Source organism: Diabrotica undecimpunctata, chromosome 4 (assembly GCF_040954645.1).
Source record: "Diabrotica undecimpunctata isolate CICGRU chromosome 4, icDiaUnde3, whole genome shotgun sequence".
Classification (NCBI taxonomy): Eukaryota; Metazoa; Arthropoda; class Insecta; order Coleoptera; family Chrysomelidae; genus Diabrotica; species Diabrotica undecimpunctata.
The window spans coordinates 125,175,342-125,202,370 of NC_092806.1; the positions used below are offsets into that span (position 1 = coordinate 125,175,342).

At 32.3% G+C, this 27,029-nt stretch overlaps 1 protein-coding gene and 1 long non-coding RNA gene across 25 annotated transcripts in view; one reads left to right on the plus strand and one right to left on the minus strand.

Moving 5' to 3' along the window:
* The window catches only part of LOC140439960 (heterogeneous nuclear ribonucleoprotein Q-like), a 144,629-nt gene extending 128,497 nt beyond the window's left edge, over positions 1–16,132 (minus strand). For 10 of the 24 annotated variants that reach the window (XR_011950766.1, XR_011950763.1, XR_011950764.1 and 7 more), the window contains exon 1: positions 15,822–16,131. The gene's annotated coding sequence lies outside the window, so the exon portion shown is untranslated. Of the gene's footprint in view, positions 1–14,645; positions 14,803–15,821 lie in introns of those variants that run through there. The other 14 variants (XR_011950769.1, XR_011950768.1, XM_072530166.1 and 11 more) reach the window with 6 other exon arrangements.
* LOC140439964 (uncharacterized) overlaps positions 13,960–27,029 on the plus strand; it is a 60,593-nt gene continuing 47,523 nt past the window's right edge. Inside the window, exon 1 of the long non-coding RNA XR_011950770.1 lies at positions 13,960–14,439. This is a non-coding gene — a long non-coding RNA (uncharacterized lncRNA). The remainder of the gene's footprint in view (positions 14,440–27,029) is intronic.

The following is a 27,029-nucleotide window of genomic DNA, read 5'->3' on the forward strand; positions in this document are numbered from 1 at the left end:
TTTTTCGTTTTTAAAACCTTTCCATTCCATTTGTTGACTTAAAAACGGGACGAGATTCAAAATTAGAATTATGGCCTCTTGTGTTAGGCGAGGCAATAAAGCAGTAAAAAGTCCAAAACTTTTTGCATTCGATTCGTGTGAGTATCGGGAAATTTTGTGAATAAAAATTATGTGGAAATGAAAATTGCAGTATTGAACAAGCAAAATTCATTCTCCAAAGTGCATTTCGAAGTGATGAAAAATGATAAATTTGTAATTCGTAAATAATTGAGGGAGATGAATTAAATATTACTACTCGGGGGGTTTTTGGAGTCGCTGAATACGACTACCATGACGGTGATATTGTGTAAATCCGTGCAAACTCATTACTCGGGGGTTTTTGGGGTCGCGGAACACTAATATGATATGGACGATGGTCTTTGAGGTACCTGATGCCCACGACGGGCCTCTTCTTTACTTTTATGGAAATTTGATACACAATCAGTGAACACCCGTTACTCGGAGGTTTTGGGGTCGCTGATCATTATTATCATAACGGTGATTATCTCCGATGCCACTGGTGCCCAGGACGGTCCTCGTCTCCTGGAGTTTTGTGGAAATGTGATACAAAATCAGTGCAAACTCGTTATTTGGGGGATTTTTGGAGTCGCTGAATGCTGAATATCATGTCGGCGATGATATGCGAGGCACCTGGTGCGAGGACGGGCCTCATCTCTTAGAGGTTTGTGGAAATTCGATATAAAATCAGTACAAACTCGTTACTCGGACGAGTTTGGGGTCGCTGATCACGAATGGTCCTCTCCTGGATACAAGGTCTCTCGGACACCATATCCGACATGATATTAATGTTCAGCGACTTCAAAATCCCCGAGTAACGAATTTGCAATGATTTTGTGTCGAATTTCCAGAAAACTCTATAAGTTGAGGCAGTCCTGGGCACCAGGTGCCTCACACATGATATTTATGTTCAGTGGCCCCAAAAACTCTCGGGTAGTAATATTGAACTAATTTCACTTCCAAACGCGCTGTGGAAAATGTATTTTCCTTGTTCAATAATAACAAAATTACTCTTTGACACTCATACGAATCGAAAGCAAAAAGTTTCATTGACATCCATCCTACTACAAAAATTTGGTAGGTGTATTGCTTCATTACCTCACCTATGTGTTATTTAAACGAAGCTGGAACGGATTTTGTTAAATCTAGAATTAGGTAAAAGTTGGGACAATTTATTACGAGTTAAAGGAAATGGCATATATTATGTCTTACTGCGGTTTTCTACTATTTAATAATTTCTATCAGTTCACGTTCTCTGTTCACTCGATGCAAAACTTTTAAGTTGGTAGTTCGGGCAGTCAAAATTATTCGCAAGATTTGTCTATATACCCACATTGCAAATGCCTCGAGACTTTTTAAGCAGCAAAATTTGGGTGTCCACGCTTCAACCTCTTATAAAAGAGTGGCATATATGTAGTACTATACAAAATGATATTATTGAGCGAAGCTCAATATAGAAGCGCGTCAGTATAGATACTGACCTTACATTACTCTTTTCTCTATAGTAAAATGCGCTGTCACGGGTAGTGTCATAAAATAGCGGTTCTTCACATCAATTCACTACTCCCGATCAATTCGTTTCTAGTCAGTTCTTTCTAGTTTAAATTAAAAACTGTATAAAAAATAACTAACAAAATAAAGACATTAAATGCAGACTAAAAAAATTAAAAGAATATTTGTCAATAAATTATTCGATTCGGAACGACTGTCAAAATTTAACGACGATTAATAACAATATTCAATCATCAGTTTAAATTTTTAAAACACTTCTCGTTTAAGAATAATTTCATATAAATATAATTATTATTTTTAAACATATTATTTAGTTTATATACTTAATGCTTAAATTTACTATTAAATTATATGTATTTATATTTTATTATAATTTAATTATAATTTAATATTTCGTTTGAATTTGACAGGTCTATCAGACGTAAACAACACATGCTTTGTTAATACGTTAACAGATGGTGTTAGGAGCAAACATAATAATTCATTGAATTATTTGAATATAAAATAATTTGTTTAAAATAGAAATAATAAATAAATAATAAAACGACTTTATTCAATTTGAAAAATATTTAAATTTTAAAAATATAGTAAACAGTATAAAGCTTCGCCCTGGTCCACTGTACTGCTTACTATAACATTTTTTTTTTTTGTTTAATATCTACGAATTTTTAAAAGGATTGAATGCTCTGTATTAAGAAACCAAATTGTATTTTACTCTTCTTTAGTTTGTTCTAAACATTTAGGTACCTACGTAAGTTTACAAGTACGAAGGCATAAAGAAAGTAAGGATGAAAATAAACAAGGTGCAACGCAATGAATATCTGCGAGAGAAACAAAGTAAAAATTAAAATACTAAAAGAATGCATAAAATAAAAACACACTGTAAAGTAATAGATGAAAAGAAGTCAAGAGCAATGTGGTAGGCAATACATAGATTTACATGCAGTATATGCAAGGAAAACTTCAAATGAAGTAAAAAAAGAAGACAAAATAACGAGAAAATTTAACCCCAAAACTACACTTGACTTTCATATTATGGAAAGAAAACAACGCGAAAAAAAGGATTATATAGCTTCTACAAAATCGAAATTAACGAACAATTAACATTGCACATTTTTTGTCTTGCTAGACAAATTCAGTTTTTTCTTCTTAATATGCAATGAATAGCGATCTATCTTGAACATGTGTGATGTTTTTATGACACAGTACATACCATGTGCTGTGATGACACTATACAATTCAACAACCCTTCTCAAAGTGACAGCGGTCAGACACATGTGAATATAAAGCAGGACAAAAATTTGACAACACTGCAAAACAACTGTTGCTTTACAGACCGTACAGTAATGAAATGTTAAATATATCAAATATCTTAAATTATTCTAAAGGGAAAAACTCACCATAAAAGCATAAACAGCAAATTTTTCTAAAACCCGTGGTTAAAATCTTATAGATTCTACTTACAAACGTAACGACTTGATCACAAACATATTTAAATTTCAACATCACCGACTAAAGAAACTTAAAGAACACGTAGAGCAAATAAAGAGGCCGATTATAATATGAGACAACGCGTTTTTAGCACCCTAGCATAATTGATGGTCCCCTAGACAGAATCCTTTATTGTACAACATATACTATAGGGGGAAATATCCTTTGATAAATCTTTAGATCTAGATGTGTAAACGCACAGACTACCTTTCGTTTCGAGTTTTAAAAATTTTAAATGCGAGGACTAAATGCCAGACGCGGTAATTAGGATCGTTTTGTTTAAACTGTTTTATTATTTGTAAGAATTGTCGTTCAATTTTGTACATAGCTCCAAAAATCAACAAATTTTTTTATTGATAGGTATCTATTCCAAAGTAGAAGGCAAAAGAAATAGAGGTAGATCTCCCACACGATACACGGACCATATTGTTGCTACCATTGGCGCTCCATTGTCAGAATGTGCTAGAATGGCAGAAGATAGAAAAACGTGGAGGAACATTGGGAAATTTAGTTAATAGCTTCATGATATCACGATACCTGCATCAGGTTAACGACTAAGAAGAAGAAGAAGATCTATTCCACAGTATTTTAAATAAAATTAACTGGCAGAAAAAATTAGAATATTTCAATAAAAAGATTCAATTACGAATTAGAAGAAATGAGAAACGATTAAAACCAAATTAGACTATTGACAGATAAAAAAATGCACAGTTTACTTCTAGATGCAGCCAGACGACAAAAATGGATGTAGACAGTGAAGAAACTAGACTTTAGTAAATCAAGCAGAAAAACATGGTCCTTACTTAGAAAACTTGGGAGTAGCGGACATTGAACTAGAAACAAAATGCCAAAAATTATATTGTAGCAACCTCAAGAGCACCTAGGGATCGTTACCACACCACAAAAGTAAAGCAACCACCACATCTACATCCCGCCTACATCTGAATACTTCGACGAGTTTACTCAGGAAGAAATCACTGCAGCAATATCTGCATAAAATCCATCCAGAATTTTTACTTCAGTTTAGCAAATATGCTAGGAAATAGATGGCTAATTGCTATACTGATATCGTAAAATCAGGAGATATTCCCCACTCACTTAAACTCTCTATATTAAAATCAGGAAAGGCAAATGATCAGCCTCAAATTTACCCACCGATTGCACTACTAAGCTGTATCTATAAACTGCTGGAACGCTTAATCTACAGTAAAATTAGTAGAAACATATTTGAATCGATACCCGTTGAGCAAACAGACCTAACCGCAGTTGCACAGATCAGATCCTATCCGTAACAACACAAATATTGAAGCAGGTTTTAAAAGAAAGCTAAAAACATCCGTTATTTTCATTAACCTATCAGCTGCATATGATACCGTCTGGAGACAAACACTAATCTGCAAATTACTACGTGCAATTCCGTGTCAAAAAAATAACTAAACTTATTGATAGGCATGCTACCGACAGACCCTTTCAAATTATAATGGGCAATTAAAAAAGTGTCCAAATTAAGCTCAACAATGGACTGCCGCGAGGATCGGTGCTGGCACCCTTGCTGTCTAATTGATACAAGGCGGACCTGCTTAGGACAACTTCGCAGAAATTTGGCTATACTGACAACTGGGTCACTGCAGTCAGACATAATAAGATGGATGTTACAGAAATAATACTAATGGATGACCTTGCCATTTTAGAGACTACTACTACTACTAACGAAACCGGAAGTGTGGTGTTTACATCTAAACAATGTTCAAGTCAACAAAAAACTCTCCTCCTTTTATTTTGAAAACAGTTTACTGACTCACAACTGAACATCAAAATATCTTGGGGTAACTCTTGACAGAATCTTGAGCTTTAAAAAATGACCTACAAAGGCAGCAAAACTAAAAAACGCGAAATAATATGATCCAAAAGCAATGTGGCACCACGTGGGGTTTTTCAACCTCCGTACTCAGATCATCCGCTCTCTAACTTGTATACTAAGTTCCTAATTCCTAAATGCGACCGAAATGTTTTAGATTACATTAATACATTATACATTCGTTTGTAATACTCATTTAACGTTTTCTATATCTAATGTCCGGTTTCACCAACGACGAATAGTAGTCTATTCGATGAATAAAGTTATTCGACCAATAAAACTGACACATCTACGTTTCACCAACGTTAAATAAGACTTATTCTATGAATAAACTCAAAATAAGTTATTCGTTCATTATTGGTCAAATAAATATTTAAGTATTCTTCGAATAAAGTGACAAGTTAACTTCACTTTCAATATCTATAATAAAGTAAAGAAATTATCAAATGTATTACATGCAAATATGATTATATTAGACGACGTGAATTTTGTATACATATATATTTAATTTAGATTATTATCGTCATTATTATCTCCTGATGAAGACGGACATGTGCAGCGGCGGAGTAAACAACGCTTGTTGTTGTAGAGAAGAAACCCTTTTATTGAATTTAATAATGTGAATTTTAAAAATAGGTTGTCTTAAAATTTAGTAAATCAAGTATAACACGTGATCGGTGACCAATTATTGCATCCTCTAAGCAACAAAATCAGACTAATCGATGTCCGAAATCAATTGTTAATTATTACTCTTCGTTTTTACGCTACAGATCTTTTCAAATATGTACTGGTGATCACTTGAATGTTTCGAAGGCAGCAGCCTGTCGCATTGTAAGAAAAGTGTCTCATTATATTGCTCTATTACGTCCTCGGTCTATATAAAAGCCCCAGAACATCAGTAAGTTATAAGGTGCAAAACAATTTCTACTACACATCAAGTTTCCGAGGGTCCTTGGAGCAATAGATTGCACACATATAAAAATACAAGCCTGTGAAGCGTACATGACTCAAAATATTGTTCTGAAGCTATTTTCTCGTGGCATCTTAATACAATTAACTTTTATTAATTCACCATTCATCTTCCGAGAAAATATGAGTAATGTAGCTTCCGAGAAACTATGGGTGTTGTAGTTTAAGTATGAAGCTACAATAATTTTTGTGTTTTGAGAAAGGGTGAAGCAATAAAACGTATTTTTGGCGTTGAACTGCATCAATAAATTAAATAAAAACCATATATCAACTGGTCTTAATTACTAAATACATCATTTTTCCTGAAAAGCATAAAATTGATTACAAGTATTTAATAACCAGTAGCGTGAGTGAGTTTTTATACACGTGTAACTAGTATTCCCTATAGTTTGTGTGAATAAATATATGTGACCACTTAGATAAAATCTAACATAGATTATAGTATATTTCACGCTTTTTCAAAAACCTATAACCCTCTTCGTTGCCGAGATATAGATATGCCTATGATAGCTTTACCGTAAGTTAGCATAACAATTGTTTCTCGGAAACGGTTACAGCAATATATTGTTTCTTGGCGTAAAACTTTAACAATAAATTAGCAATCAACTCCTTGCGGTTCGCTTTATGGCCGATATCTCAGTTTTCCAAGAGTATGTTTTGAGCTAGGGGATGATAGGGAAGTTTTAAGGAATTGGTTAATATACTAATCAACAGCAATTAATTAGCAATAAAATATGCCGCTAAGTTGGGCCAGTACTCCCGTTTCCTTGCCCTGATAAGGCTATAGCTATGCTAGCTTTTTTTTCTGCTGTATTTTCTCTTCGTATTAGACATTTAATAAATTACTGAAAAACATCCGAGGCATATTTAATTCAATAGAAATGTTTCTACGCCCAAATGACCTTTATGATACGCCCATTTTTTTTTTTGTTTTCCTTGCAGATTTACGCTCAGTCAAAGTGATTACTTTATGACTTTCCAGGCTTCTGAAACACGTGTTTCTCCTATATATCTTTCGATTTCAGCACATTTATTCTACCATGCTTCGTTTTTTTAATTTTGCTACCTCCTTCTTCACTTCTCTATCACTAGCTTTGTTCGCGGAGTCAATCCATGACTGGTTTCTGACTGCTTCGCATGCGCAGTTTTGTGTTTTCAGCGTTTGCGGTGTTCAAAATCCGGGACTTTGACAGAAAGTTTGATGTTCGCTGAGTTTTTCTAGCTGGTTCATGATCAGTTGTGGATTAGACAGCAGATTTTTAGTCAGCGCAAGCGCTATGCTTACAGACACCGTAAATTGTAAAGTTTTTTGTTTGTTGATCAATCACTAATATACTTAGTTCTATTTTTAACCTACCCATTTCGTCAATTTCGTCTAAAAAATAAAATTTAACGTAAACTTTATGAAAATATACATAGCTACACTTTTTTTTGTATATATAATAGACAGCCATTAGGTAATGTTTGTGAAGGTTAAAAATGTTTGTGTATTTTGGGATTAGGAACAATAAGAAATGTCCGAAAATCGTTCGCGGAGAATTGAAACATGTAAACTAATACAAAAACCGCGCAGGCGCTCGACAATAATCGCTAATTGGTCCGAAACTTGTCGAAAACTAGTCAAGGACTATATCCGCGAACAACCGCTAATAATTTACAACAAAATAAATTATAGAAAGCTACACCAGCAAAAATATTAGTGCTAGATTATGAATATAATTTTTGTTAGTAAACACAGTACATTTCACCAAAGATTAGATACTACTGATATCGGTATTTACCATGGATAAATATAAACTGGTAGATTATAAAAATGCAGTTGAAAAGCTTAACATTTCCCAGACAAAAGTCATTATAACAGTAAACAAATTTACGTAGATATGGAATATATAAGTACCAAAAATTGCATTATATTCAGTAAAATATTAGATAAGATGAAAAAAAAAAGGGAGAAATATTTCAGTACAATCCATACATTTTAAAATCGTCGAAGTTTGAATTGCAATAAACTAAATAAACAATAAAATGTAAGACCTTCATAATATGTACTTAATAACACCAACTACACATATTCAAATTGGATATAACATTATAAAAATAATATTCAGTTACCCAACTACAAAAGGTTCTATGATAACCCCAAATTAGTTGATAATCCAGGTATTCCGATAACCCCAAGGGATAACCTTAGTCATTATGCCAATTGTTGGGGTATTTGTGTTTCTTATAATGATTATTTGGCTTATCATAAACCATTTTAGTAAACAAATAAATCAATGCTGACATGGCAACTGTTGAGGAAATTAGCAATTTCAAATATAATAGTATTTTCTTGTGACAATTTAATTCAGTAATTATTATTATGGGAATTAACTACAAGTTTTAGAATTAACAACTATTTTATTGTTGTTATGACTTTCAGATCGGAAGTTGTTTTTCAAAGTACATAAACCAACTGAATCGTTGAAAAAAAAACGTTCTATATCATGAAAACCATTTTTGCGGAAAACTGGAAAAACTATAAAAATCTGTAAAAGTCATTTAAATAAATAGCAAAAAATTTGGGAGTGTTTTTGACACTTTGAGATGTAATGTTTGATGTTTCTTAATACAAAATAAGTAATACTACTCCAGTCGTTAGAGAATGTCAGTTTTGAGACCCCAAAAAGACGCAAAAAAGTTTGCCACTCCTAGAGCCGTAGATCCCCCTAAAACCTCCCTTGTAGGTGGGAAAGGGGAAAACACCGATTTACCAAGAATCTCTAGGCTTTAGAAAAAATGTTCCAAATAAGAAATGTAGCTGAGATAATGTTGAACAAAGCAAGTTTGAGAACTTTTTTGTAGAATGAAACAACGGTTGAAGCGACTGGCGATTTTGACGGTAAATTATGCACATGAAATCATTTTTTTTTAAATAAAATTTGTATCAACTTGACGGTAAAAATTCGATATTATTTTGATCAGTGTCCTATCGACAAAAATCAAAATGCATTTTAAAGGTGCAGCTGTCATGCCCAATTTTTGCATTTTACCACAAATGAATTCAATTTTTATGTCTATAGTTAAATGATTTAACGCTGCGTGATTTTTTTCATTTTTAACAATTCTCGTGAGATCAATAAAATTTATCACTTCGATTGACCGATCTTTCGATTTTACAGTTGAAAACAAAATGAGAATTTAGAAGAGTTGTGTAAAAACCTAAGAACCATTTTCAGGCAAATATTACGAACGTGTATAAGTTGGGGTTTAGGATGTTCGGATCCACCTTTAGCCACATCGACTTTATAAACTATTTGGAATGAAAGTCAATGCTCAAAACAAAGAAAAGCAGATGACTTCAAGTGGCATAGTTGTTCCAATAATAATTGGAACTCAAACTCAGATCAGAGCAGCAAGTGAGACTGCCGAAGTATAGTCCGAAATGTAATTTACTCGTTTCCGTTCCGTTAAAGGAACGGAAATTTTGAAAAGATAAAAAAAATATTTTAAGAGATCTTAAGAAAAGGTCACGAAAAACGACTTTATAACCATACAAAGAGAGAAGTGTTAGAACTGCTAGATAATCAAGACCTATTCAAATATCAGTTCAAATTCGGACGGTGAACAAAGTCACAACAGTGAAGTGTGCGATTAGATTCTAAGGTGAACCACTGGGAATACCTAGGACAATAAAGTAGGTTCGTTGTTCCTTTAATATATAAAAAAAGAGCTCCCAAGCTCAAAAAAAACAAGAACAAGGAGACGCAATAACGCACCACACAGCAGAACAACTTGCTGAAGAGCTGACATTAGAAGAAACTAATAAAGCATTGAAAATTAGGAATCATACTTCCTATGTACAAGAAGTGAGAAAATACTGCGAAAATTATACCACATAACAGTTTAAAGTGCCGTCTATTATTATAGGACTTACACACAGTCGATTGGAGCCGTTTTCAGAGGAAATAATAGGTGATTATCAATGTAAGTAGTTTCCGCCCAAAATCACCTACTTATAGTCCAAATAGATATACATAAACGTTAAAGATATCTCGTTAACGAGATATACATAAAAAATGTTTAGAGTATAACATACAAATTTACAACCTGTATATCAATTTCAAACAGGCATTCGATGGAACAGATAGACAAAAGATACTAAAGCGATTATCCTTGCTATGCGAATAAACGTGAGATCTGACAGAGGCATTTGATTTTGAAAATGGAGTTAGTCAAGGCAATGCTTTATAAACAGTACTTTTAATCTAACTTTGGAAGCCATTTTACAACGTTAGATATCACCGGCTGTCATGAGCATTTGCACATAAGCATAAGCCACAACAAAATGACTACACAAAATGTCTTAAGAACTTAAATGTAAAAAATGATACCTAAGGATATAAATCCATCTTTTCCTACCTAGGGTCAATAATAAATGACAGGCACAACGTCAGTTGTCTATTTAGTTTTAGTGTATGCTTTTATACATTCAAAGACCTAATGAAAATTAAATTACTGAATCGATAATCCAAATTAAAAACCTACAAAACACATGATATGCCAGTGTTCACATATGGATGAGAAACATGGACTCTCTCAAACACTGATCAAAATCAACTGAGAATCTGACCCATGGTATGCGGACAATTAAAATGAACATGAGCTAGATGAATTAATGCAGGCCACAGACATTGTTAGATTTGTAAAGTAACGAAGATTAAACTGGCTTGGTCATTTAGAAAGAAGGCAGCAAAATCAAGCAGGAAAAGTAATCCAAGGATGGAAACCCAAAGAAAAAAGAACAAGAAAAAGGTAAAAGATTGATAGACGATGTAGAGGACTTAAAGCCATGAACATCAGGCAGTCGAGAAGCAAAGTAGCAGAAGGTACGAATATTATTATCATGCTAAAACTCACAAAGGGTTGTTGCACTAAGAAAAAAAGGATCAGTGGAATGAACAATTAAGAATAAACATTAAAAATAAAACACAAGATGATTCACTGGATATTCTCCAATTAGTGTTCATTGTGACTTGGCAGTGCAACTGGACACAAAATAAATTATAAATAAGTTGACATGAGGACGTAAAATTTAGTACCTACTATATATTACACTTATTATTATTTATTAAATCAAACGAATTTATTTCCTAAGGTTACAGCTTAAGGCCACCAAAGTGTCGCATACTTTGATGTAGTTGATCAGTCTAATAAAGATATAATATTGAATTGAAATTTTCATCTCTTCCCTACTCTGCAACTACTGTGCCAAGAAATCCATCTATTCTACCACATATAACATTTTATTGTTTGACTTCTCGTTAAGAAAAAATTCTTAAGGCCTTCATAGAAAATAGAAAAACATATGCCTTATCTATAAAAGAAAAAACAATTGTGCTTAAGGCATTTAAAACACGTGTAACACCATAATATTGCAAAAAGTGTGGATTATACAGTGGAAAAGATATATGGTTAAATGTAACCGAAATTTGAAAGTCAATCATCTACTGGAGTATGAAGTTAAGAAAGGGGTGGAACCACTAAACAACTCAAAACAATCAGCAGGAATGCATAGAAAACCTATTAATGAAGATGAAAACATATAAAAGCTACAGGGTTTGAAAAATTCTGAGGAAATTAAATTTTAGATGGGAATTACATTATCAAAAATCTCAATCAAAAAAGTTGCAACCAAAATAAGAAATTTTCATATTTTCACGAAAAGTGAAATTATCCTCCTTATTGTCCATAATAAGTAGCTTGATTGATTTTTTAATGATTTACAAACATTTCAGTCAGTTCGCAATAGTGATTACAACTTATGAATGCTGATGTTTTTGAGCAATACTTTGACAAAACGATAGTGCTAATTCAAACAGATTGTTTAAGTTCATTCAAGAAAATTTTAAAAGCACAACTAAGTGGGTTTTGGAAAGAGAAATACTTTTTGAAGACTGTATTGTGAAAAAGAGCTGTAGTGAATGTACAACATTAGTTTGTAAAATATGTTATTGGCAAAATGACAAAAAAACAAATATTTTAGTATTTATGACTTCCATGTTACTTGCTATTAAATTATATTCAATTCTATGGACTCAGGACCTTATCTAACCTAACCTAACCTAAAAGTAAAAGGTTTTGTGACAAGGAAAAGTACCTACAACATACAAAATGGAAGATTGTCAGAAATATTTTCAACAAGCAATTGAAAAAATCAGAAAAGAAAATGTTATTAAGGAACAGCAAAAACTTGAGATCTTCATGAGGTACTTAAATACCTACAATTCTCCTCTTTGTTATTATTATAGGAAGATAGGTTTTAATTCTAAATATTTTTTAAAAAAACAACAAATTCATGTGTAGTCCATGCAACTAATTAGGATAAAAGTTTTTTTAATATCGTGTATAATATCTAAATATCTATATATTATTTAGTTACATATAATCAGAGCATGAAACTTTAGGAATAATAAACAAGAAGGAAATCGCCCTGTTGTCGACTTAACATAATATTCTAAAGAAAAATAGTGCGAAAAACTATTGCTATCTGATAAGAGATTCCATATTTGGCACATTTCACTGTATTATTAGTTTCTTATATATCAAATATAAACAGACCCATAGTTTTACTTTCTAAATTTCAAAACTATTATCAATTATTTCAAGGAATAAAAACTGGGGGAAATAATTTATATATAATTTAGAAAAGCTAATGTGGGTGTCACATGACTTCATACTCCAATATTTGAATTATTCACCAAATGGCAATTGCGCAATAATATTATCTTATGAAAACTAATTCCAAGCGTAACAAACAGATGTACAACTAAGAAGATACACAGCTTATGGGCATATATTGATTATCTACATGATTAAGTATCTTGGTCATGCTCAATCCTCCATACATACTTCAATATTTGAATTAAAGATGCTCAAATCTTTTCCTGTATCCACCAAATGTCAATTGCTCAATATCACTGTCTTATGAAAATCTATATTTCCAATGGATAAAAAAAACTTAAACTTAAACATGCTTAAAATTATAGTAAAACTTGTAAAACCATGTAATGGAATAGGATTCTAAAGCAGTAATGTTTTGCTTAGACATTTTCTAAGCTTATGTGAAGTAAACACCTTAGCATGTAGGTATATATATTTCATCAGTTGTTAACATATCTCACTGTGATTTGTTATAAAAACTTTTATGAATATTACTTAATATGAACACTAAATTATATTTTTTTTTATTTTTTTTTATAATGGGATAATATTATGTTGATAAATATCCACAGAAGTATTTTAAAATGAATAGAAAAAATAAAAATGGCAAGAAATTTATTTTAAAACTATCAAAAGGATTTGATAAAAAGGGCTAAAGATACATTAGGCACTAATTATACATGACATTCCTATGAAACAGGTTGTGGGGCCTTACTAAAATCTAGGCACAGGTGCAATTCATATAACTATTTTTGTATTCACCATCTGCCCGCAACAATAGATTTTACATTTTTTAAGGGGTTAGCCACCCCGAGTGATTTGACCTTTCAAGTACTCAGGCTCCCACCCCAAAATGTAGTCGATTGTGCGGGACATGGTGCGCCAAAAAAACTCATCAATGCACTAGACGCGTTCTCCCAGAGATAGAGATGTGTGATATTTCACGATCTGTGATTTTGTCGCTGATAATAATAGGATACTGGATTAGTTGCTTGAAAATATTTACTTTTACATTCTTTTTTTCTTTTTACAAATTAATGTACATATCAATATATCGACGTTAGTACTTAATCCCATTTTGAAAATGAAATATATCGAAATTTTTGTCTATAACTAAAATCAATTTTATATACGACTTATCGCTTATTCAGACTAACGAAAACAATTTGATTTGTTTTCCGTATCGGAAGATACGGAATTTATTCTAAGGACATCTTAAATGTAAGTAAATACATAAATTGATAAATTAATGTTCTGGTAAAACAATTGACAATTTTGAAACTAATAATGTAAATTTCCAGCCAAATGAGATAAAACGAACACAGATCTTCGACGGTTCGACATTTCTTTTTTTTTTAATGTACGTTATAAATTTCCAATTTTGTATTTATTGAAAAAGTGGTAATAGTTGCTACGTACGTATCAACTCTACGAGAGTATAGTAGACATTAGAATTTTAGCATTTTTATTCTTAGGTGCAAATTTAATTTTAGATTAGAAAATGCTTCATTTTGTGGAAACCTCTATTCAGCATTTAATTTCAAAACTCTGGTCTAACTTTCTTGTAATCTATATTGAGTTTTATTGGAGTTATGAGTTTATATAGATTGATATTTTGTCAATTTTATTATTTTCGCATATATCGGTGTCACTTAAAAATCACGGGCTTGCTCACCTCTACTAGAAGCGTTCTCTGAGATGCATCAGAAATGAAAAAAATACTGCGACAGTCTAGTTCTATGCCGGGTGATTCGATTCTCGGACTCTATAGCGCATGCGGCTCCGAAGAGCGACTTTGCAACCGGCTTTTTGGCAAGAAAATTGACAAGTGCAAGCAAAACAAGTGATTTGTAAGTGCAATAATTGTAAAAATAAAAAATATAATAAACACACACCACTTCATCACATTCGCAAAACATGTTATCAGCAATCACATCCGTAATTTAACTGTTAACAACAACTTTAGGAGATAACAACATTGCCGCTAACTATTTAGATAAACGTTGATTCTATTAAATTTAGGCCGCTAAAGATTAGAAAATTAATGATTGCTTACCCACCAAAATTAACAGGGTATATACACGAAATGTACACACAACACTTAAAATTATAACAAATTCATAAAATTTAAAATGGCGGCCGCCGACTTTAATGGCCAACGTCAACGTGACGGGTAGGATCCGGGCTTTAACATTCAAACGCGCAATAGGAGACCGAGGTTAACTTTTTAAATTCGCGTTGCCATGCTGCCGCAAATTCCATAGAAATTCGCCAACTAATTTTGGATTAAATAACAGTGTTGACGTTTTGATATTAAAATCCATGCTTAGCTAGGCATTCACTGATTCAATTTAATTTTATGTTTATGAGAATTAATAGGTTTTCAGTGAAATTTATAAAATGAAACAAGCATGAAGACTGTTTTATTTTGTGTGTCGCTATCAAAATAGAGTATGTAAACAATAGTTATTAATTATCCACATTTTTTTTCCTGATAAATGGCCATGGCAGAGTGAATTAGCTAGACTAATAGTCCGTAATTGTCCAGATGTTATTTAATTTGTTTTTAACTTTAGTTGATAGTATTGTTCGCAAAATATATTAAATTTTATTGATGAGGATATATGAAGTAAATATGACTGAACATATGGTAAATTCTACAAAAATATTATATCCAATGATTCTTCAATTTTAAAACATTTTTAAAATAAAAAATGAAGTAAAAATAACATCACATTTCATATTGCAACGCTCACGATTGTAAGATTTTTAGTTATAGACAAATCATTGAAGTTAAATTTTCCGTTATAAATTATGGTTATTAATATTGAATATATCGTTCGTATTAGTAAATACAATAATTAACTGTTACAAAATAAATTGAATCATTTATCTAATTCTGATATCTCCCGAAGTCTGTACACTTGACAACCCTGGAATAGTTCAGTCTGTTGTAAATGCATAATACGAAATTTGCCGAACGAATCCCGACATATCGATTGCACTGCAAGCCGTGTGCTAATAAACTGAGCAAAATAAAAAAAAATAACAATGAAACTGTTTAAAAATGATTTTCTAAATTCTGGGTGGTACATATCGCAAAGTATATGAAACTTAAGTATGCATGAAAATAAAAAGGTTGGTATTCACATAATTTGGAAAAGCCGACAGAATGCATGCAGCGTCGTCTTAACCGTTTATTTATTGAGGTATTACAAAAACAAAAACTTACCAATAAGTTAAAAGTTAAGAATCCTTAGTTTAATACACTTGATAAAACACAACAAACATCATTTGTACAATAAAAATCAACACTGTTCAACAATTTGCAGAAAAAAACTAAAATTATTAACATAAAACAGCGATTAAAAAAAAACGTACAACACAAAACTAAAATAGTCAATTTTCAAAGTGTTTCGTAACAAAAAATAAAACAAATTTCGTGGAATTTTTGGTGTAGTACCGACTCCCGCGGTTTATAATGCAGTGTGTGTGCACTCCGTAAATTCCGTTGTTTTGCAACCAGTCTGGACGGCGCGTTTTGCCTTGCATTCAGGTTGTTAGCCGAGTTGCGACGCATGCGCTCTAATTTATAAACCAGTCTGTTCCACCGGCAGAAAGTAGATACTCACCAGTGAGTATAAAAAATAGTAGTCTCATTGCATTCCTGTATTAAAACATTCATACATATAATACCAGCACTATTATTGCCTACCATGGACAGTTTTTGTCGATGCACAATGCACATTTACATTTTAATGTGACCTAAAAAATGTCCCTAGACATGATTTTAATTCCTAGTTCTCTTATGCGGAAATTGGTATCTAATTGCAGACATTGATTAAATGAGATGAAATTTAATTGAAAATATTTTATTAGAGAAAGTCAATACATAATTTAAAAATGTTCTTAGATTTATTTAGTTTGCAATCCCGGGAAATTTGCTTATTTTAGGGAGAAGAATATTTTCAATGATCTATTTAGAATATTCATATTTGTAAAAAATTAAAAATTGTTTAAAGAAACGCCTTTTTACCGTACGATAACGCTGGCCTAATTTCCCTCCCCAAGAAAGTCCAAAATTAAAGAAAACCTATTATTATATTTATGTCTTTTATATAGGAAAACCTATTATTTATGTCTTTTGGTATTATCTTTTTTTTTGCCTTTTGGTTGGTGTTTCGGCTAAAAGATTCGATTCGTAACGATTGTCAAAATTTAATAAAAGTCATATTATGTCATCCGATTAATAACAACATTGAATCATCTGTTTAAATTTTTATAATAATTCTCGTTTTAAAATAATTTCATATAAATACAATTATTAGTTTTAAACATATTATTTAGTTTATATAATATGTAATTAAATTTACTATCAAATGATATTTATTTCGGTATATTGTATTGTATATTGTATAATTGTAATATTTGGTCTGAATTTGACAGATTTGTCATAATTAAACGTATGCTTTGTTAATACGTTAACAAGTGGCGTTAGTAGCAAATATAATAATTGATTCTTTATAAAAGGTATATTAATATAAAAAACCCTATCGGGCTACATTACGCAACGTTTTCGGAATAACTATTCCGTCATCGGGCTATCTGGATTTACATCAGTGCTATCTGGTTGCTATCCTCACAGACACTTTTTCTAAGGGCTACCAACCCCAGTGGAGTCCTACGTAATTGTAACCAATTCCGTTTATATCTTAAACATCCTAGTTTTTTTAACATCAAAGATGTAATGTAAAATCAATTTAACTACATTTAAAGGGTTTTTACCCATGTATTTAGTGGCATCAAACATGTACGTCCAGATAGCACTGACGATGGAATAGTTATTCCAAAAACGTTCTATGAAGTAGCCCGATAGGGTTTTTTTATATTAATGTACCTTTTATAAAGAAATTTTTTTTAATAAATTTTTTAATTTTAAATATATTTATTATTTAAATTTTAAAAATATAAAATTTAAAATAGAAAACATAGTATGAAACTCTGCGCTATTCTGCCGTACCGCCTACTGTTCCACTTTTTTTCTATCGTTTGGTACAAGTAAATGACTGTCACTACCATTTTTTGTTAACATCGAAAGGTGATAATTCTACTTCTTTGGGTATTTGTGAACAAATATATTCGTACTACATGTTTCCTAAAATTTGACGATTCTAAGTTTATTTTTAAAAAAGTTATAAACTTTTATAAAAAACCGAATTTTCTTATTTATTTTGCAACTTTCTAAGCAACAAATAAAAACATTTGAAAAACGCCATGTTTAAGGGTTTTATATAACTTATAAGCTTCTTACTCTTACATTTATTTCAAATGCTTCACTTTTTGCTGATAGACGAAAAAAGCGAAAATTAACTGTTTTTTGACCTTAATTTGTTAATAAGTCCAAAAATTCGACTACAGGAAACATATAGGTTCTTGTTATAGAGGTCCATACTACTAAAAACAACTGTCATTTGCTGGCGGGAAGAGTGTCACGAAAAAAAGCGTATTTCCCTGGGCTAGTAGAGAATAGACCGGAATTTATGTAAGATCAGAAATTAGACATCAACCTAAAAAACTGAAAATATAAAAATGTGAAAATTTATTAAGGAAGGAGCTAGAAAAGCTTTGAAATGTGTAAAAATGTATACATCTGAGAAACTTTGAATACGACCTGCTGGTCTAGAAAATTTCGGGAATTTTCAGTAAATGTCTTCTAAATGAAAATAACATTCCAAAATATTGGCAAATATATTTTATCAGTTCGATGCATAAGAAGGTTATCTAAAAACATGCAGCAATTATAGAGGTCAGTTCGGCGATACATTTTAGAATTTACATAGTCGAGATTTGTTTCGACGAGAAAAATTTTGACAGACTTGCTGATAATATTAATGGATTATTTATCCATACGCGCGTTGGTTGATTCACTTTTATCAATGAATGCATTCAATGTGCAATTCATTGGATGAAAGTAAAAAAATGGATTATTCCCATGGACTATTCCATCCAAAAAACATTTTACTATTTCGAAAAGCGTAGGCGCAAAATTTCGGGCCAATGCTTTTTAAATGCATTCATTTTTTTCGAATCCTGAGAAAATTAATAAATATTTTTGAAAAATTTGAATGCAGAATAAAAGATTACATTATTACCGAGGGCCGAAAGTCCCTTAGAATAAACAAAAAGTTTCTTTTGAATGAGATATTTGAAATTAAAAATCACACTTAATTTTCTCTTCTTTTTAACCCCAGTAACTCACTTAAATTAACAATATAGAAGTTTTCAGGGATTTTCAGGCCAGAAATTCTTTCGATAAACTGAAAAAAGTACTCTACAGCAGGGACATTTCAATTTCTTTAAAGATAAGACTTATGAGATGCTACGTGTTCTACGTATTATTTTATGGGTTGGAGGCTTCGACATTAAAGAAAGATGTTTCGGACAGATTAGAAACCTTCGAGTTATGGGCCTGCAGAAGGATATTAAGAAAAAGTATGAGAAATTATGAACGAGATATAAACAGAAAATAAAAGACACAACTCAAAACTATTGTACCAATACTTAAAACTTGGTAACCGAAAACGGACAGCTAATATAGCTAGAGAAGCAGAAAAATGCAGAAAAAAGAAGTATTTCAAAGAAATACATCAAGAAACGGATAGAGAAGAAGAAAGAGAAACCATAATGAACACGGAACAAGATGAAGAAGAAGAAGAATTTACCTATAGAGAAGTGAAAGTTAAAATATGCAAACTTAAAAGCGGGAAAAGAGCGGGAGAATAATATGTGCAGAACTTATGAAATACGGTGGGGAGGTACTATACAGAAAGATTTATCAACTAATACAGAATATATTGAGTACGAAAATAATGCCCGAAGAATGGAAGAAGGGAATTATAGCGACAATCCCTAAACAAAGAGACCATAAAATATGTAGTTAGATAGTATCAAACGCTTTATGGAAGTCTATAAATGTTTGAACTAGAGGTCTATTGTATTCGATTGATTTTTTAATAAAAACTTTTATGCACTGTAGGTGGTCATTTGTACCGTAGTTGGAGCGAAAACCAGCCTGTTGTCTTGGCTGATACAATTTAAATTTTGTTTCCAATCGATTGGTTATTATTCTGGTGTACAGTTGGTATAAATGGTTGAGTAGAGAAATTGGTCTCTAGTTTTCTAGGTTCATGTTGTCACCCTTTTTATGAAGAAGAATTGTAATGGAGTTATTCTAAGTTATAGGAACTTTTGACTATACAAGCAGATATTGAAGAAGTCTCGTATTTTCTTTAGTAGAGAGGTTCTTTTAAGTTTTATAGCTTCTGTAACTAATCCATTATCTCCCGGGGCCTTGTTGTTTTTCATTTTTTTTTTGTAGTGCATATTTTATCTCATCTTGAGAAATTTCTGGAATATCCTCAGATCCCTGGCTTTGTACCTTTTGTCTATCGTTTTGATTGGTGATACTGTTTATTTGGTTTGTGTATAATATATTGTAGAACTCTTCGACTATTCCTAGTATTTTCTGTCTGTTGTAACATCATTCTTTTTATCACTAAGTTGGAAAATTTCTTTTCTCCTTGTCACCATTTTTCTTCTCATTACTCATTATGGTCGTTACTTGTGCTGAACATTAAATTAAAAAGCGAAATGCAACCAAAATATTAGAGAGGATCACATAATGCATATGAACGATCTTAAAAAATAAGAAAGAAAGTTTATTCACGGCAAAAATAGTAGAGAAAATAAGCTGGAACATGAAAGAAAGTCAGATGGGTTTGAAAAAACATCACAGCATCCCTTCAGGGATATTATATACGCCAAACAAATCAAAGAATCCAAAATAGGATTTATGAACATTACATTTCTGTTCGCAATTCCAATTCAATTTCAGCTTTAGGTCAACATCATCTTCATACAGGTCAGAAAATTGGTTTTTAAAACTCCAAAACCATAACCCCCATCCGCTTCTATAAACCAAGAATTCGAGAAGCCATAGAAATTTAAAAAATGCCAAATTGTTTCAATAAAAAGTTATCTTCGACATGGAGACCTCTCATAAAGAAAATATCGTCCGCTCAATCCGCCAATCAAAATCCTACTGTCAAATGTCCGTGCCAACCCCCGCGCCAATCCACACGATGACCCCTACGCCAACCTCCAACCAAACCACGTCACCATCGAGGGTATATCGACGCGCTTTAACCCGGAAGACTGTTAAGTTTAATATTAATTCGTGTAAGTAGACTCCCTCTATAACGTATGAATATATAGTTTTCTAAAACATTAACTTCCTATAGTGAAGATATTCGGAGCAATATAAGATGCTAAATATTGTTTGAATGGTGTTTTTAAAAAAAAGATGTTTACTTTTATTGTCAATGATATACGTTAAACAAAATATCTGTTTTCTGTAAATCTGTATAAACCGTATTTTCAAGGATAACATAAACTGCAATTGGAAGAAGTCTGTCATTTTTGACTGCTTTAAATTGTCCAGTATTTCATCATACTTTCTAAAGATGTGAAATAGTTGTATACTTTTTAATTTGCGTTTTGTCTTTGGTTAAAGTTTCTTACAACGTTTAAAGCACTTTCCACATCTTGTGTATTTATAACATTCTAACCTTCTTATTATTAGGTGCGAATGGTCAATCCCCTACAATGACACTTACGATTCATAAATTGTAAATTTCCGAAGAAGTTTATTGCGGGCGGCAGTTAAAAAGGGTATTTATTTATAGCCACGGCGGGCCAAAAACGTATAAAAAAACACATTTTTTGATCTAATTTTCTCTCGTTATAACCAAATTTGTCTCGCTCTAGAGGGTTATAGTTCAATTCGTAATAACCGTGTTCGTTATAGAGGGAGTATACTGTAGTATTATTGCTATAGGTTTAATATATATATATATATATATATATATATATATATATATATATATATATATATAATATTACTCAAGATTTTTGCCTATAAATGTTTAGGTAAATGCATTTACCTTTTATATTCCTATCACATAAAACATAATATAAAAAATTGTTGATTATTTATTTACTTGCATTGTGTTAAATCAATAAAACGTTTATGCTTTGACTGATAAGATATTCCATGTCTAATTCTATAAACACCGTTTAGTATAAGGTAGAAGTGCTGATCAACCTTGATAATAACATTTAACTGGAACCTCGTAAAGATTACAACCGTAATATTATTATTGTAGTTCGTAGTGTCAGTGACGTGCCATAATGTATGATACAATGGACGTTCGTATGGGAAAAGCGAAAAACTATAGGGGAGAGGGGGGTTAGTGTGGACATAGTTAATTATTTAAAAACTCGCATTTAAATCTGCCGCCCAGTCTTTTCAGGAAGTGACTATTAACGCCACCGAACACCACGTAAAAGTTGGTTGAAATATTTTCTATAATATGGCCGCCAGTGACAGAAAGTGATTTTGTGTATTGTATCCATTTATTTCACACGGTAAGTAAAATTATACTAAAATTGAAGGTATTGAACTAATTGTATACCTAAGTTAGTGTATGGCTTCTGGAATATTTAATTACTAAATTTGATATGGAATGAGATAAAATTATCATTTTTCGAAACGTCATTCCATTGTTACTGTCAAACATGGCGTTCGGGGTTAGTGTGGACAAATCATCAGCTGTCCACACTAACCCCACAAATGATTATATTTCCAAAAATCATGTGATAAAAATCGCTTTTTTGTTTCAGATGAGGACTTACAGTAGAAAAACGGCGAGAGCTGATATTGATGAAAAAGTTGTAGAGCGTGCAATAAAGGATATCCTAAGAAAAAAAGGAAGCTTGAGAAATATTGCAGAGAAATATGAATTGAAAAAAAGTATGCTTCACAAAAGAGTCATTTTGGCTAAGAGGAACCTTCAAGATGCTAATATACCCTCTGGTGATGATTCAGGTAACGAAGATGAGTTAGAAATTGTTAGCTTGAATGTTTCTGACGTCAATAAATTTCGAGGTCGCCAAATATTTTCTGATGAACAAGAACAACACATTGTCAATTATCTTAAGAAGGCGTCTCGATTACATTATGGCTTGACTTACAAGCAGGCTTGTACCCTAGCTTTTGAGTATGGTAGTGCTCTACAAATAGAAATTCCTTCGAATTGGACTAAAAATAAGATAGCAGGAAAGGACTGGATATATTCATTTATGAAACGACATGGAGATTTATCTCTTAGAAAACCTGAAAATACAAGCATAGCACGAGATGCAGCCTTTAACAAATCCAACGTGGATTTATTTTTTGATAATTACATTGGAGTTTTAGATAAATTTAAAGGAAGGCCAGAAAGGATAATAAATTTAGATGAGACAGGTATACCCACGGTCTTACCACCACCCAAACGTATAGCTGAAAAGGGAAAAAAACAAATAGGAGCTGTGGCCTCTCAAGAACGCGGTGAAAATGTTACAATGTGCGGAATTATAACAGCCACTGGACAAGCAATACCTCCAGTTTTCATATTCCCCAGGAAGAATATGAAATACCGGTTCTTAGATGGTGCACCAATAGGGAGCATTGGTCTGGCTATATGACTGCGGAATTATTTTTAGAAGTACTAAAGCACATAAAAATGCACTTAAGTGCTTCTAAAGAAAACCCTCTACTGATATTAATGGATAATCATTTAAGTCATATAAGTTTGGAAGCTATAAACTTAGCTAGAGAATCTGGAATTACTCTTTTATCGTTTCCGCCACATTGTAGCCACAAACTACAGCCGCTAGATGTTGCAGTATATGGTTCTTATAAAGCTGCATTACGGGTTGCAATGGGAGACTGGCTTCAAAATCATCCAGGCAGACCTATACAAATATATGATGTTGCTCAACTGTGTGGTATTGCTTTTCCTGTGGCATTTACAATGAAGAATATAACATCTGGATTCAGATCTGCTGGTTTATGGCCAATAAATCGTCTTGTATTCACCGATGAGGATTATGAAGCTGCCGAAACAACAGATAGGAATCAAGAACCACCAACAGCAATGAACCCAAGAATTCCTGAAGATCCTGAGCGAATATTAGAAGTTGCTTCAATCTCCACAAGACTGCTACCTGTAGCTCCCATTACGCTTTCACCATCAGTAGCAACTACATCAACAGCTGTAATTACTCCTGAGAGCTGCCGCCCTTTTCTAAAAGCAGATCGCTCATCAAACTCCAAAGCAAGAAAAAATAAAAAGTCGACTATTTACACGAGCACACCAGTGAAAGATCAGTTGGAAGCTGAAAAAGAGGCTAAAGATTTGAAGGAAAGACGTGCGCAAGAAAGAGCTGAAATGCGAGAAAAGAATAGAGTGAAGAAATCTCTTTCCTATGAACCAAAAAGGAGTAGGAAAGAATCTTCCTCTTCCAATTCTTCTACAGAAGTAATACTTGAATCAGAGGATGAAGGCTGGATGGAAGATGATGGTCAGGACAACGATATTTTTATGGACAAACAAATGGAGAAAAATGATTTCGTACTTGTAAAATTTATGGGTAAAAAATCGGTAACACACTATGTTGGCCAAATCGTAGATATTCGAGATGTGGAGGTACAAATTAATTTTTTAAGGAAAAAAGTGAATAATTTCGTATTTCCCGAAGTTGAAGATGTCTCAGTTGTCGACAAGAACGATATTGTCGGAATTTTGGAGCACCCAGTAGACACTGGCACGAAAAGGCAAGGAAGATTATTTTCATTTAATATTAATTTCAGTTCTTATAATGTATCGTAGTTTCTTTTTGTTAACATAAAGTTTTCAGTATTCCTGTATATGTTTTACTATGCGTCCACTATAACCCCATACTCTGTCCACTTTAACCCCACCACGGGGTCATTGTGGACAAATTATTGATTCCGATTTGAATCAAAATATTTGTTCTATTAAGAAAGATACAAATAAAATATTCACATCGAAAGTTGAGTTGATGTTTACAGTAAATATGTGAGGTAAGTTCAGCAATAAAAATCTTATACATATTTTTTAATTTGCTAATAAGTAAAAATGGTCCACAGTAACCCCCTTCTCCCCTACCGCGAGGGAATGAGGCTTAACAAAATAAAAATACTGTTTGTATAATTTTTTTTTATTTAATTAATGGCTTTGGATAACTTGATCCATTCAGCCACGATAATGTATTTGACTACTTGAATTTGTTAATGATGTATTGACCTATTGCATTTGTTAACAAAATAGTACTTCGCATAGAGGTAGATTAAAAGTATAATGTAAACGTCAGTATCACAAGAATCAGTAGATTGATAAAAAACCATACATTCATTCGTTTCATTCAATGCCCTAACCAACTTAAAGTGAATATGTAGAACCAACAAGGGATTACATAATGTAGGGATACTTTTCACGCTAAGGTGCCTTTCATAGCGACTTTATTACAACACAAGACAGGCAAGTTTGTATAGTTGAAAAATTCAAAATGTTCTAAGGATTTTCTAGAAATAAGCAAATTCGACCAAATTGTAAATAAGTTTAATTTTGATTTAATGATGCTTAGTGCAGAGGTTCCCATTTTTTTTTTTTTTTGGTTATTATCATTATCTTTATCTTTATCCCATTGCCCGGCTGGTTTGCCTAATTCCTTCATAAATTTTAAATTTTTCTCTCGTCATACCAATGACGAATCTCTTTTACCAACATGTCCTCCTTAAGCGTCTTTTTAAAGTCTTTCTTTCCTACTCCTTCCAGAAACTTGCAGATTAGCCATTCTTCGTATTGGATGATTACCATATTGACGCTGAATATGCCCTAACAATCTTAATCTACGCTTCTAGACTTTCCCTAATACACTGATTGCAAAAAATGCAACATCTAGACAAATATATTTTTTTAATATTTATTTATGGAAGTATATGTAATATTCTTATTATTTGATAACATTATAAATAAATTTGCAACATCATTATCGTCAAAAAATTAATAATGAGTGACTCCACCTTGACTTTCTATACACTCAGTTACTCTAAGGGGCATTGATCTAATTAAGGTCTATACCATATTGCGGAATATTCATCTAGATTCTTCTTAGGGCATGCCACAGGTCCTTTAAATTTGCTGAAGTACGTGGCAATCGATTTAGGTTTTGACCTACCATATCTCACACATGTTCGATGGGTGACAAATCAGCTGATCTTGATGATCACTCCAAAGTCTCTATACCAGATTCTTATATAAACTTCATGGTTTCACGAGGAATATGAAGTCTTGAGTTATCCTGTTGAAGGATCGCATTTGAAATGGTTTGTAGATAGGGATGTAAAACCGGTTGAAGTATTTCACCATTATCTCATCGCTCTGTCAGAGTACCGTTAATAAGAACTGGAGGCGAGCTGCTTCCCAAACATATAGCACCCCATACCATAATGCTTGGTTGTCTTGCTCTATGACGTTCAACGGCCAAGTCTATATTTGGCTTAAGTCCTCCTCAGTTGTACTGCTGCCTTTTATATTTAATCATGAAATTGTCTATTATATCGAACCATTTCAATGTAGGTTTATAAATGTCTTCAGTTTTTATTTTCATACATTCCTGGTTGTATGTGCTCCTAAGGTAATTTAATTTTTGTTTCAACTTAGCTACGCCAAAATGTTCTTTGCACATTTTACGAACTATTTCTTCATACGCTGCATCTCTTTTATGTTTAAATCAAAAGTTGGAAAACGGGAAGTATTTTTGAAGCGTGTAAAAGATTTTAATTCCTAGCTGAGCGCTTCCTGCTTACTCCTCTTTCGGAGCTATGGTCAAATATATAGTATCCTACTATACTTCATTTCAGATGTCCGTGCAGTAATGGAATATGCAATTTCCGTTTGAAACCAGTATTTAATAGGCTTCATAGTAATAAGGACAATAGTTAATGAGCTTATAATGGTTTTATTTACAAGTGTAAAACGTACATGGACGTACAAATGGGTTTCACAGGATTTGTAAAAGTTACATATGAAGTTGTTCTAAAGCTATTTTCTTGTGGCATTTTAAAGTAATTACTATTTAAATGGGAATAAGCCACAATTAAAGGTTAAAGTAAGTTTATTGACGTTTCAATTTCCACTTCGGAAATCGTTCTCAAAATACAAACATTAGTGTACTGTAATGTTATGTTTTTTGGTCATTTCGTCTACGACATGCATTCTTGATGCGTGTGAAGGTATGTGTTGCCTAGCGATTTGCAAAAGCTCTAATTTTAGAAGGTCATCTCCAAAGGATATATTTTTATTAATTAACCACTGTCTAATATTCTCTTTCTTCCACGCTGTTGTAGAAAATTGTTCACTTTGCCGTGAATGATATTTGACATTGTCCATAACAAAAATCGAACCGTCTGGTATAAATTTCAGCATTTGTTCAAAATATTATTCAATTTTCATATCCTAGTTCATATCCT